The sequence below is a fragment of the Rana temporaria genome, chromosome 10 (genome assembly GCF_905171775.1).
Source record: "Rana temporaria chromosome 10, aRanTem1.1, whole genome shotgun sequence".
Lineage (NCBI taxonomy): Eukaryota > Metazoa > Chordata > Amphibia > Anura > Ranidae > Rana > Rana temporaria.
Window position 1 is genome coordinate 16560862 of NC_053498.1, and position 14377 is coordinate 16575238.

The window sequence follows — 14377 nt, forward strand, 5'->3', positions numbered from 1 at the left end:
ACGTGATGTGACAGACCGGGACAGAGGCTTTTGGAGGGGACTGAATGCTAGCCTCTTGCCTCCCAATCGTGGGCCCTGGCATTTGGGGGAACGGTGCTCTTTGTGAGCTGTATGCCTGGGGACCCTTAACCACTTGCTTACTGGGCACATAAACCCCCTTCGTGCCCAGGCGAAATTTCAGCTTCCGGCACTGCGTCGCTTTAACTGACATTTGCGCGGTCGTGTGACGTGGCTCCCAAACAAAATTGACATCCTTTTTCCCCCCACAAATAGAGCTTTATTTTGGTGGTATTTGATCACCTCTGCGGTTTTTATTTTTTGCGCTATAAACAAAAAAAGAGCGACATTTAAAAAAATATATATTTTTTTACTTGTTGCTATAATAAATCTCCCATTTAAAAAAAAAAAAAAAAAATTCTCAGTTAAGGCCGATACGTATTTTTCGACGTATTTTTGTAAAAAAAAAAAAAAATCACAATAAGCGACTGGTTTGCGCAAAAGTTATAGCGCCTACAAAATGGGGAACAGAATTATGATTTTTTTTCCTTTTTTTTTTTTTTTACTAGTAATGGCTAGTGTTGAGCAGAATACGCCATATTCAATTTCGCGATATATCACGAATATATAGCCGAATATTTGAGAAATATTCGCTAAATTAGAATATTCGTGATATTTTATCGAAATGAAATGTTTGCGAAATTTCGCTATTGCGAATGCGAAAATAATTGCGAAATTTCGACAACTGCGGTAGGAGCACTCTGATTGGCTCAGAATATTTGTGATATTTTATCGAAATTTCGCAAAATGCGAATGCGATATTTATTGCGGAATTTCGACAACTGCGGTAGGAGCCCTCTGATTGGCTCAGAATATTCGTGATATTTTATCGAAATTTCGCAAAATGCGAATGCGATATTTATTGCGGAATTTCGACAACTGCGGTAGGAGCACTCTGATTGGCTCAGAATATTCGTGATATTTTTTCGAAATTTCGCAAAATGCGAATGCGATATTTATTGCGGAATTTCGACAACTGCGGTAGGAGCCCTCTGATTGGCTCAGAATATTCGTGATATTTTATCGAAATTTCGCAAAATGCGAATGCGATATTTATTGCGGAATTTCGACAACTGCGGTAGGAGCCCTCTGATTGGCTCAGAATATTCGTGATATTTTATCGAAATTTCACAAAATGCGAATGCGAAATTGATTGCGGAATTTCGACAACTGCGGTAGGAGCACTCTGATTGGCTCATTATGAAATCGAATATTCCTGATATTTTATCGAAATTTCGCAAAATGCGAATGCGATATTTATTGCGGAATTTCGACAACTGCGGTAGGAGCACTCTGATTGGCTCTGATGCAAAAGAAGGGCGGAGAAAATAATCGCGCAATATTCCTATTGCCGAATATTCGCATTGCGAATATTCGGCAATATAAAATGATCGCTTCAGCTACTCGGCCCAAGGTCTCTAATCATACCAGCAATGCTTTTAGACGTCGATGGAGATCACTAGGATGTGATCTGTTCTAAAAATAAAATTGAAAAAATCTGAATATTCGGAATAGCGAATATTGACCGCGAAATTCGAGATATTCGCGAATACTCGAATATGCCATATTCGAGCCGAATATTCGCAATACGAATATTCGTGAGCAACACCAGTAATGGCGGCGATCTGCGATTTTTATTGGGACTGCAATATTGCGACGGACGTATCGGACACTTTCGACACAAATTTGGGACCATTCACATTTATACAGCGATCAGTGCTATAAAAATGCACTAATTACTGTATAAATGTGACTGGTGGGGAAGGGGTTAACACTAGGGGGTGAGGAAGGGGTTAACTGTGTAGCCTGGGTGTGTTCTAACTGTGTGGGGGGAGGGGGGTGACTGGGGGAGGTGACCGATGCTGTGTCCCTATGTACAACGGACACAGATCGGTCTCCTCTCCTCTAACAGCACGTGGAGCTCTGTGTTTACACCCCATCATTACACACAGAGCTCCACGTCCCTGCTGTTACCAGCTGTGTCACCGACGATCGCGTGTACCCGGTGGACATCGCGGCCGCCAGGTACACGCATCGGGTCCCCAGCGATGCGGCGGCACAGTGGTTACCCGCCGCGCGCCCCCCAGTGGCGCGCGGGTAATGCATTCCAAATGACGTCCAAAGACGTCCACTTGGCACCTGAGAACCGCGCTGTTGACGTCTTTTGTCAATAGCGCGGGGATCAAGTGGTTAAGGTGGTGTTACTTTGGATTCAGGTCCATGTCCCCCCCCGAGAGACACAGGGGTAGATTCAGATAGATTAGCGGATCTTTAGATCTTACGATCCGCCGGCGCAATTTTGAGAGGCTAGTGCAGTATTCACAAAGCACTTACCTCGAAACTTGCGCCAGCGGATCGTAAATCCCCCGGCGGGAGTGTAGTATTTAAATCAGGCGCGTCCCCACGCCGATTTAAATGCGCATGCGCCGCCGGCTAAATTTCCCAGCGTGCATTGCTCCCAATGACGTCGCTAGGTTGTCATTGGTTTCGTCGTGAACGTAAATTACGTCCATCCGTATTCGCGACCGACTTACGCAAACGACGTAAAAATTCAAAACTCGGCGCGGGAACGACGGCCATACTGAACATTAGCTACCCCTCATATAGCAGGGGTAACTATCCGCCGGAAAAAGCCGAACGCAAACGGCGTAAAAAAAAAAAAGCGACGGGTGGGCGTTCGTTTCTGAATCGGCGTATCTCCTCATTTGCATATTCGTCGCAAGTAAAACACGAAACGCCACCTAGCAGCCAGCGGAAGATTGCAGCCTAAGATCCGACGGTGTAAGTCACTTACACCTGGCGGATCTTAGGGATATCTATGCGTAACTGATTCTATGAATCAGTCGCATAGATCCGACCGTCGGATCTCAGAGATACGACGGCGTATCAGGAGATACGCCGTCGTATCTCTTTCTGAATCTCCCCCACAGACTCTGGCAACCCTGTATATGCCATATTAGAAATAGTGACTGGTTCATAATGTTGGGACACATACTGTTAGGATGCTGATGTCAACTCCAGCCACCTGTCTGTTGTCTGTTATAATGTAAATGAGTCTAGTATGGCTTCTAAGACTCTTTCACCCATTCTTGTTTGTGCTAATTAACCCTCCAATTGTATGAAGGAGTTCTGTGTTGATATGTATGATAATGTGTATTGTAGTTAGGGAGTCACATCGGCTGCTTTAAGGAATTAGTTAAATACTTGGAGCCCGGGCCATTGCAATTTGACGGCCACAAGGTGGCTCTACAATGCCGGGAGGCCGTCTATTGACGTCCTCGGCGCCTCCTGGCCACTGGGGAGCGCGCGCGGGAACGCCGCATCGCTCAGGTGCCAATGCGCGTGCCTGTCGGCCGCGATGTCCGCCAAGTACCTGCGATCGGCAGTCACAGAGCCAGGGACGTGGATCTCTGTGTGTAAGCACAGAGATCCACGTTCTGTCAGGGAGAGGAGACCGATGGTGTGTCCCTTATACATAGGGACACCCAGTGCCGATCCTGACCTCCCTGGGGCCCTAAGCAAAATGACATGGCACATTAAAAATGAGAAGCGGGGGGCGCTGACGACAGTGACATGTCACATTAAAGAAAGTTGAGAAGCAGGGTGAGGGGGTGTTCTGCTGTCGGAAATGACATCTTACATTAAATTGAGAAGCAGGGGGTGCTGACTTCTTACCTCTTCTCCCATGCAGCCAGCGAGTTGAGAAGCGGGGCGAGGGGGCGAAAATGACTTCTCACCAGGCGGGGCCTCTAGTAATTTGGGGGGCCCTTCGCAGCTTTGCGGGGCCCTAAGCGGCTTGCATAGTGAGCCTATAGGGCGGATCGGCCCTGGGGACACCCATCAGTCACCTCCCCCAGGGAACACTTTTAACCCCTTGATCGCTCCCTAGTGTTAACCCCTTCCCTGCCAGTCACATTTATACAGTAATTAGTGCATTTTTATAGCACTGAACGCTGTATAAATACGAATGGTCCCAAAATAGTGTCAAAAGTGTCCGATGTGTCCGCCGTAATATCGCAGTCCTGACAAAAATCGTAGATCATTACTAGTAAAAAAAAAATCATAAAAAAAATGTCATAATTCTATCCCCTATTTTGAAGACGCTATAACTTTTGCGCAAACCAATCACTATACGCTTATTGCGATCAGTGCCACCTATCAGTGTGGCATATTAGTACTTCCTCATCAGTGCCGCCTCATTAGTGCCACCTAATCAGTGCCCTTCAGTCCCTCCTCATCAGTGCCCATCAGTGAAGGCAAAAAATTACTTACGACATTTACTGACAGAAACTAAGAAAAACTTTTTTTTTTTTTTTTTTTAATTTTCTGTATTTTTTAGGAAAAAATAAAAAACCCAGCAGTGATTAAATACCACCAAAAGAAAGCTCTATTTGTGTGGAAAAAAAATGTAATTTGTGTACAGTGTTGCATGACCGCGCAATTGTCCTTCAGCGCTTAAAGCTGACAATTGTTCTTGGCAGGAAGGGGGGTGAAAGTGTCCGGTAGGCAAGTGGTTAAATAAAATAAATAAAAAAAATATATATATATATATAAAAGAAAAGTAAAGCCCTCCTGTCCCACCATGCATACGCGCAAATGCGAATGCATACATAGGCCCCGAGCGCATATGTAAGCAAAGATTGTGAATGTCAGAGCAAGGGCAATAATTCCAGACCTCCTGTGTAACTCTAAACTGGTAACCTATAAAGGCTTTTAACCACTTAAGGACCCCTTCACGCCGATATACGTCGGCAGAATGGCACGGCTGGGCACATCCACGTACCTGTACGTGGCCCTTTAAGCCCAGCCGTAAAGGTTGCACGCGCCGCCGGTCCGAAGCTCCATGACCGCGGGACCCGAACGCCGCCGGTGTCCCGCGATCGGTCCTCCAGAGCTGAAGAACGGGGAGAGCTGTGTGTAAACACACCTTCCCTGTTCTTCGTCGTGGCAGTGTCATTGATCGTGTGTTCCCTGATATAGGGAAACACGATCAATGACGTCACACGTCCAGCCCTGCCACCCTACAGTTAGAAACAAATATGAGGTCACACTTAACCCATTCAGCGCCCCCTAGTGGTTAACTCCCAAACTGCAATTGTCATTTTCACAGTAAGCAATGCATTTTTATAGCATTTTTTGCTGTGAAAATGACAATTGTCCCAAAAATTTGTCAAAAGTGTCCGAAGTGTCCGCCATAATGTCGCAGTCACGGAAAAAAAATCGCTGATCGCCGCCATTAGTACTAAAAAAAATAGTAATAAAAATGCAATAAAACTATCTCCTATTTTGTAAACGCTATAAATTTTGCGCAAACCAATCGATAAACACTTATTGCGATTTTTTTTACCAAAAATAGGTAGAAGAATATGTATCGGCCTAAACTGAGGAAAAAAAAAAAATTTTATATATTTTTTTGGGGATATTTATTATAGTAAAAAATATTGTTTTTTTTCAAAATCGTCGCTCTATTTTTGTTTATAGCGCAAAAAACAAAAACCGCAGAGGTGATCAAATACCACCAAAAGAAAGCTCTATTTGTGGGGAAAAAAGGACGGCAATTTTGTTTGGGAGCCACGTCGCACGACCGCGCAATTGTCAGTTAAAGCGACGCAGTGCCGAATCCCAAAAACTGTCCGGGTCCTTTACCTGCATAAAGGTTCGGGTCTTAAGTGGTTAACGTGTCACCAAAAGAGATTTTTGGGTACCGTAGTTTATTTACTTGGTGTAACATAATTTTTTATTTTTAATCAAGTATGATTTCTGTTTGTGTGTACAAAAATTCATTAACGTGTATTTCCCCCCCAAAAATGTGCATTTAAAAACCATAGGGTGTGACATAAAAAATTGGAACCACCACCATTTATTCTCCAGGGCCTTTGCTTTCTGAAAAATATATCATGTTTGGGGGTTCTATGTAAATATCTAATTAAAAAAATTCTGTTTTTTACATGTATGTGAGAAGTGATAGAATTGGCTTGGACAGCAAGTGGTTAAAGAAAAAAAAAAGTAATTATCTGGAGTTCAACATTCAAGTACATTTTCTTTCTTGGAGACACAATAGGAAGTGAAAGAAGATCTCTTCAAAATATGAGGAAATCCCCTCCTAGGTGTCACCAGAAAACGTATTGGGAGATACCCTTTCACCTATTGTTCTGGTGACAGCTGTAAAATTTGGGGTTTCCCATCACTATTTGTCCCCCAAGGCAACGGACGCCAAGACCAACCCCCTCAGCAGGAACATAGATAACAAATAAAAATGGACAGGGGTAAGCAGGGCCGCCATCAGGAATTATGGGGCCCCTTACACAGCTTCAGGCATGGGCCCCCTGGAGCAGAAAACAAGGGGGGGGGGGGAAGGGTTTGCTGCCGCTTGAAATTGAGAAGGGGAGGGGGGCTGCTGCCGCGAATTTAAAAAGAAGAAATAAAGAAATATATATATAAAAAAAGGGGGGTAGCCATCCGGGGCCTTGGGGACCTCTGGGCCCTTTAATGAAAACAAAAAAGAGAAATAAAAAAAATATATATATTTTTTTTTAAAAGGGGGGTTGCCATCTGGGGCCCTGGGGACCTCTGAGCCCTATATATATATATATATATATATATATATATATATATATATATATATATACACACAAATTATTATTATTTTTTATTAAAAAAAATTACAAAAAAAGGGGGGTTGCCATCCGGGACCTCTGGGCCCTTTAATAAAAAATAAAAAAAATAAACCTCTGGGCCCTTTAATAAAAAATAAATAAAAACAAATATATAAAAAAATAAAGTAAACATTAAAAAAAAAAAGGGGGGGGGGAGTTTCCATCCAGGGCCCTTTAAAAAAAAAATATATCTATATATATATATATATATATATATATATATATATATATATCTATCAACAAAAATAAAAAAATAAACATTTATAAAAAAATAAAAAAAAGGGGGTTTGCCACATGGGGCCCTGGGGACCTCTGAGCCCTTTAATAAAAATATATATATATATATAAAAAAAAGAACTAAAAAGAAAAAAAAGAAAAATAAAATAATATAAAAAAAATATATATATAAAAAAAAAAGGGGGGGGGTACCACCAAATAAAAGCTCTATTTGTGGGGAAAAAAGAACGCCAATTTTGTTTGGGAGCCACGTCGCACGATCGCGCAATTGTCTGTTAAAGCGACGCAGTGCCGAATCGCAAAACCTGACCGGGTGCTTTAGCTGCATTTTGGTCCAGCACTGATCGCTGTAAAAATGACAATGGTCCCAAAAATGTGTCAAAAGTGTCCGATGTGTCCGCCATTAAAGTGGAAGTCACAATAAAAATCGCTGATCGCCGCCATTACTAGTAAAAAATTTTTTTATAAAAATGCCATAAAACTATCCCCTATTTTGTAGACGATATAACTTTTGCGCAAACCAATCAATAAACGTTTATTGCATTTTGTTACCAAATATATGTAGAAGAATACGTATCGGCCTATGGTATGGTGTGAATTACTGCGCTGCTAAATGTGCATGTATCATGCATGTAGAAGAATACGTATCGGCCTAAACTGAGGAAAAAACATTTTTTTTATATATATTTTTTGAGGATATTTATTACAGCAAAAAGTAAAAAAATATAGTTTTTTTTTCAAAATTGTCGCTCTATTTTTGTTTATAGCACAAAAAATAAAAACCGCAGAAGTGATCAAATACCACCAAAAGAAAGCTCTATTCGTGGGCAAAAAAGGGCGTCAATTTTGTTTGGGAGCCACGTCGCACGACCGCGCAATTGTCAGTTAAAGCGACGCAGTGCCGAATCGCAAAAAGTGGCCAGCCAAATGGTCCGGGGCTGCAGCGGTTAATAGATGAAAACTCGTACATTAACGCGCCCCCCATAGCGTGAAGGCGCCCTTCCACTTGTTTATTGGATTAAACAGATCACATTTACCTGTAGAAGAAAACGGTGAAAATGGCAATAGACAATAAGCGGCGTGCAGAGTGATTTTCCGCGAAATAAGCTCTCAAGCATACACGCTGTAAGAACTATAATCACTTAAAATCTCTTTTCTAGAATACAAAACACTAAAGAGATAAGTCATTGTTTACCCGGAGAAACCACGCCGTGTTTATAGAAATGAATTCCCTTCTTTACAATCAATACGGCCAGTAAGCTGGAGATGCGATGAAAAAGCTCTAACTATAAAGAAATGAAAAATCACTGGAGTGTGAAATATTTTCGGAAATGTCATTGCAGAAGCATCTTCATCTTCCTGTACATATTTCCCTTTCTTTTCCTCCAATACAGAAGCTTTTATCAACCGTTGATTTCTTTGATGCCGCCGCCGCCGCAATACAATTTAAAGGGAGGCTGTCTCATGATCACAGTCATGTGGAGCGGCGGCAGAATGTTCTTTTAAAATTCCATTGAAAAGCGAATTCCTTTTCACGTGAATGAGAATAGGCAGAGGAACATAAAAGCGCCACTTGAATTCTTCATGGCCCTGGCAAGGGGGCGGAGTTGGGAACGCTGCTGTCAGGGCCGCTGATAGAAATCACGGGGCCCCGTACAGCTTAATGGGGCTGGACGTAAGTTACATTCACGTCGACTAGGCATTGAGCGGGCGCAATTTAATTTGAAAATTCGACGCGATACTGAGCATGCCCGCGCATGCGCCGTTCGATAAAAGCGTCATTTACGCGGGGTCACAAAACATTTACATACAACACGCCCCCCTACCAGCCTAGTTTGAATTAGGCGGGCTTACGCCGTATCAGATACACTACGCCGCCGTAACTTAGAGTGGAAGACGTTTCTGAATACGGGACCTGCCGCTCTAAGTTAGTGCATCTGAGATACGCTACGCCCGCCTAAAGATAGGCGCTTTTTTGAGAATCTGGACCAATGTGTGTAGAGGCAGGTGTCCCAATACTTTTGACAATTTTGGGCCAGATTCTCATACATTTACGTTGCTCCTGGGCAGAGTAACGTATGTGATTTACGTTACACCGCCGCAGGTTTACAGGTTTACATCCTGATTCTCAGAACACTTACCTGCAAACTTGCGGCAGTGTATCGTTAAATCGCTCGGCGCAAGCCCGCCCAATTCAAATGGGGCGGGCACCATTTAAACTAGGCGCCGAGCGTACTGCGCATGCTCCGTCGGGTAAATTACCCGACGTGCATTGCGCTAAATGACGTCGCCCCGACGTCATTTGCTTAGACGTTTACGTAAATGGCGTCCAGCGCCATTCACGGACGTCTTACGCAAACGACGTAATTTTTTTTAAAATTCGACGCGGGAACGACGGCCATACTTAACATTGGTTGTCCCTCATAATAGCAGGGGCAACCTTACGCGTCGCGTACGCTACGGAAACGACGTAAATTCTCAGCGTCGACCGCGCGTATGTTCGGGAATCTCGCGTACTTCCCTCATTTGCATAGACGACAGGGAACACGACGATGCGGCACCTAGCGGCGGGAAAAAAAAATTGCTTTTAAGATCTGACAGAGTAAGAGCCTTACGCATGTCAGATCTAATGGGTATCTATGCGTAACTGATTCTAAGAATCAGTCGCATAGATACCCGGGGCCAGATGAGGAGTTACGACGGCGCAAATGGTGTTGCGCCGTCGTAACGCCTTTGAGAATCTGGGCCATAGTGTAAAGCACTGCATAAATTGATGGCGCTATATATATTTTTATATGGTCCTTTCATTTGATGGTAGGTGCAGACTATAATTATTTAGGCTAGTAGAGGCTTCGCGAAGTCCTAGCGAGGAAGTCGGCAGCGTATAGGAAAACGTATCTCCGCGGAACGAAGGCTGCGTATTGTACATTTTGGAGCTGGTCCGGGGTCCTTCTGCGGCGTCCTCCCCGCTCGTTTCCCGCGCCGAGTTTGAATACTGCGCCGACATATACAGAGCGCAGTACACTCGTGTATTGTCCGGCAGGCTCGGCAACACCAGGACGTGAGTGCGGAAGGAGCCGAGACTGGCCGACTATACCCGAGTGTACTGCACTCGGTATATGTCGGCGCAGTATTCAAAACTCGGCGCGGGAAAGCGGGTATCGGCGTATACCGCGCACCCACGATTTTGCCAAAAAACTGCGCGGTATACGCCGATAAATAATATTTAAAAAAGAAACGGGGAAACCCTGAAGAAAGTTTAACTACTTCCTAAACAGCTGCCGCAGTTGTACTACAGCAGGTTGGCCCTCCTGCGCGAATTGGCGTCATTCTACTTCGGGCGCGTACACGGCGACCTGTGGGTGCGTGCCCAGGGTTGCCACCAGTCTGGGATTCATCCGTACAGTCCGGATTTTTAATTATGTGTCCGGGTGTCAGGCGGACTGAAACCCGGACATATTATTAAGACCGGGCTGTGGTCCCCAAGTCACATACAAATCTGTTGCCATCCGGAAAGCTGCGGGTGGCCGTTTGGGGGCATGTTCAGCATCACTGAGGGGCAGGGTGATGATGTCAGCAAGAGCAATTTGGCCACACCCACTGTTCGCTGTGGCACGCTATACGCACCGCATTATTACTCTCCTTGGGGCAACCAAAGGTATCCCAGGTGACTATCACGAGATACTGCTCCCCCAATTTGTGTGACTCCTTGTAAGCTTTGTACGGTTCGATGTGGCGCCGTCTCTTGGTGGATCGGCTGTTGGCCCTGGTTTTTAGGATCTTGTGAAGATGTTTTAGAGGATTTCTGGTCATGTGATCTTATGCAATACAGCCTGTGTGTTAAACACATCTCCTGAAGAAGACCCGGACGGGTCGAAACGCGTCAAGAATTTTGTATTCATCTACATTGTAATACCCAGCAATGTTCTACGATACATAGTGTTTGCACTCTTTTGTATTGAGATTTTAATCATGTACCAGAGCTCATACCTTAACCGTCAAACTGTCCAACCCTTGCGGTTTCTACCAATAAATTATATGTTTTTACTATGCTCATTCTGTTAATTTCTGCTGCCTTGAAAACCCCAGTGGGGAAAACCTTCCATTTTTCTTGTTATTATCGGGGTGCGCAGCATCATTCCCTTATATCCTTCAAGTGTCTTCCTACTTGATTTAAGTGTTCGGTTTGGCTTGAAGAAAAGGTGGCAACCCTATGTCTGACCAGGGCCACAATCAGGGGGGTACAGGCAGTACACCTGTAAGGGGCCCAGAGGTACCCAGGGGGCCCGGATGAAAACCCCCTTTAAAAAAAAAAAAATTGTCACTTTAATAAAAAAAAATTATGAAAACCGCCATTTTTTTATTTATTTTTTAGAAAAAAAATGTTTTTACTATATTTTTATTTTATTTTTTATTAAAAGCCCAATTTTTTTTAGAGGTCCCCAGGGACCAGGATGGCAACCCCCCTCTTTTTTTTTTTTTTTATATAAAAAAAAAATATATATATATATTTTAATTTTTTTTTTTATTAAAGTGACAATTTTTTTTTTTTTTTGGGGGTCAGGAGGTCCCCAGGGCCCCGCATGACAACTCTTTTTTTTTATATTTTATTATTTCATATATATATATATATATATATATATATATATAAAACAAAAGAAATAAAACAATTAATAATAATATATAATATATATATTTTTTTATATAAGGGCCCAGGATGGAAACTCCCCCTTTTTTTTTTTATAAATGTCTATTTTTTTTATATATATTTGTTTTTTTATTAAAGGGCCTCTTAGAGGTTTATTTTTTTTTATTTTGTATTAAAGGGCCCAGAGGTCCTGGATGGCAACCCCCCTTTTTTTGTAAATTTCTTTTTATAAAAAATAATAATAATTTGTGTGTATATATATATATATATATATATAGCTCAGAGGTTGGGGTGCACACCCTAATGCAATAGGCTGCGCACACCTACGTCGGCCAATGTATTTTAGTAATGTCACTGGTCCCAAAAAAGTGTCAAAACTGTCTGATCTGTCCGCCGCAATGTCGCAGTCCCACAAAAAATCACAGATCACCGCCATTACTAGTAAAAAAAATAATAATAATAAAAATGTCATAAATCTATCCCCTATTTTGTAGACACAATGGCCCGGATTCACAGAGTGTGGGCGCACATTACGCCGCCGTAGAGTAACCAATGTACAGTACGCCAACGCAGCGCAGAGAGGCAAGCAATGAATTCAGCAAGCCAGTGCTCCCAACGCTGAGCCAGCGTGGCGTGGGTTTCGAAGGCGCACGCCGACGTAGGTGGAAGTGGGCGTGACCCATGCAAATGATGGTCCGAGCACCAGACAGATATGTATCACGAACGTGAACGTGGCCGTGACGTGGATGCATTACCCTGCGCATGCTCAAAACCACGCCGGAACAACTGCCTAAACTACGCCGGATCACTGCGTACGGCGTGAACGTAACCTACGCCCAACCAGACACACATCCAACGTAAAATACGCCGGCTTGTGTTCCCTGGTGCAGACCTTTGCATGTCTGTTGCTGGGTCGCACCTCCTTTATGGGGAATAACTTTACGCCAACGTACAACTTACGCGTACTCTGCGTCGGGCGCACGCAGGTTCGTGAATAGCTGTATTTCCCTCATTTGCATGTTTGAATGACTAATCAATGGGAGCGGCACCATGCGCCCAGCCTAAATGTGCGCCCACCCCACGCCGGAGTAAGCAAGCTACGTCGGCGGAGTGTAGTCTGGTTTTAGGCGCATATCTGTTTGTGGGTCTGGCGCACAGATACGATGGCGCACATTTGCACTTACGTCGGCGTAACTTGTTATACGTCGGCGTAACTTGTTATACGTCGGCGTAAGTGCTTTGTGAATCCGGGCCAATAACTTTTGCACAAACCAATCGATATACGCTAATTGGATTTATTTATTTTTTTACCAAAAATATGTGGAAAAATACATATTGGCCTAAAATGAGGAAGACGTTTTTGTTTTTTTGCGAGGTGTTTTTTTTTTTTTTAAATTGTCGCTCTTTTTTTGTTTATATCGGGGAAAAAAAACAGAGGTGTTCAAAGACCACCAAAAAAAGGACATAAATCTTGTTTGGGTACAACGTCGCACAATTGCGCAAATGTCAGTTAAATCGACGCAGTGCCAAATCGTAAAAAAAAAATGGCCTGGTCAGGAAGTGGGTAAATCCTTCCAGGGCTGAAGTGGTTAAAATGACTACTGAGAAAATCTATGATGAACTGAAACTTCCAAAGATTTGCAAATCGCGTAGGTGCTACATTACGAAGCGTTAGGCAAAAAGATGTTAACAGGAAACTCCAGGCAGAGACCTGCAGTGTTACTGAACTTCAACAGATCTCTTTGTAAATTGCATAGATAGGATTTAACAGGAACTTAAATACCTAGATTCAGGTACGGCGGCGCATCTTTGCGGCGGCGGCGTAGCGTATCGTATTTACGCTACGCCGCCGTAAGTCAGAGAGGCAACTTCTGTATTCACTAAGCACTTGCCTCCTAACTTACGGCGGCGTAGCGTAAATGCGGCCGGCGTAAGCGGGCGTAATTCAAATGAAGATGGGGGGGGCGTGTTTTATGTTAATTACTCGTGACCCGACGTGATTGACGTTTTTTACGAACGGCGCATGCGCCGTCCGTGTACATATCCCAGTGTGCATTGCTCCAAAGTACGCCGCAAGGACGTATTGGTTTCGACATGAACGTAAATTACGTCCAGCCCCATTCACGGACGACTTACACAAATGACGTAAAATTTTCAAATTTCGACGCGGGAACGACGGCCATACTTAACATTGACTACGCCTCCTAGGGGCAGCTTTATCTTTATGCGGTGTATCTCTTACAGAAAAACGGCGTATCTTTACTGCGACGGGCGCACGTACGTTCGTGAATCGGCGTATCTAGTCATTTACATATTCTACGACGAACTCAACGGAAGCGCCACCTAGCGGCCAGCGTAAAAATTACACTTTAAGATACGACGTCGTAGGAGACTTACGCCGCTCGTATCTTAGCCTAATTTAAGCGTATCTGGTTTCCAGAATACGCTTAAATTAACGCCGGCGTAGATTCAGAGTTACAACGGCATATCTACTGATACGCCGCTCTGAATCTGCCTAATTGTGTTACTAAACCCAGGACTCTGCATTCACTATATCTGGTCTCCCACAGTACACAGAACATGGGAAATGCAATTATTTTAATAAATATAAACTGCTAAATGCCTTTTCTCATCAGCAGTATATAGCAGTCTTGTGACTTCTATCAGTGTCTGGTTAAAGCTTTTAGGAGGAGTTTTCTATTTCCCACGATTGTCCTATCAGAATGCAGGATCCCTGACCCTCTGTCTGGATAGTGCTGATTGGCCCTGTGCGTCTAAG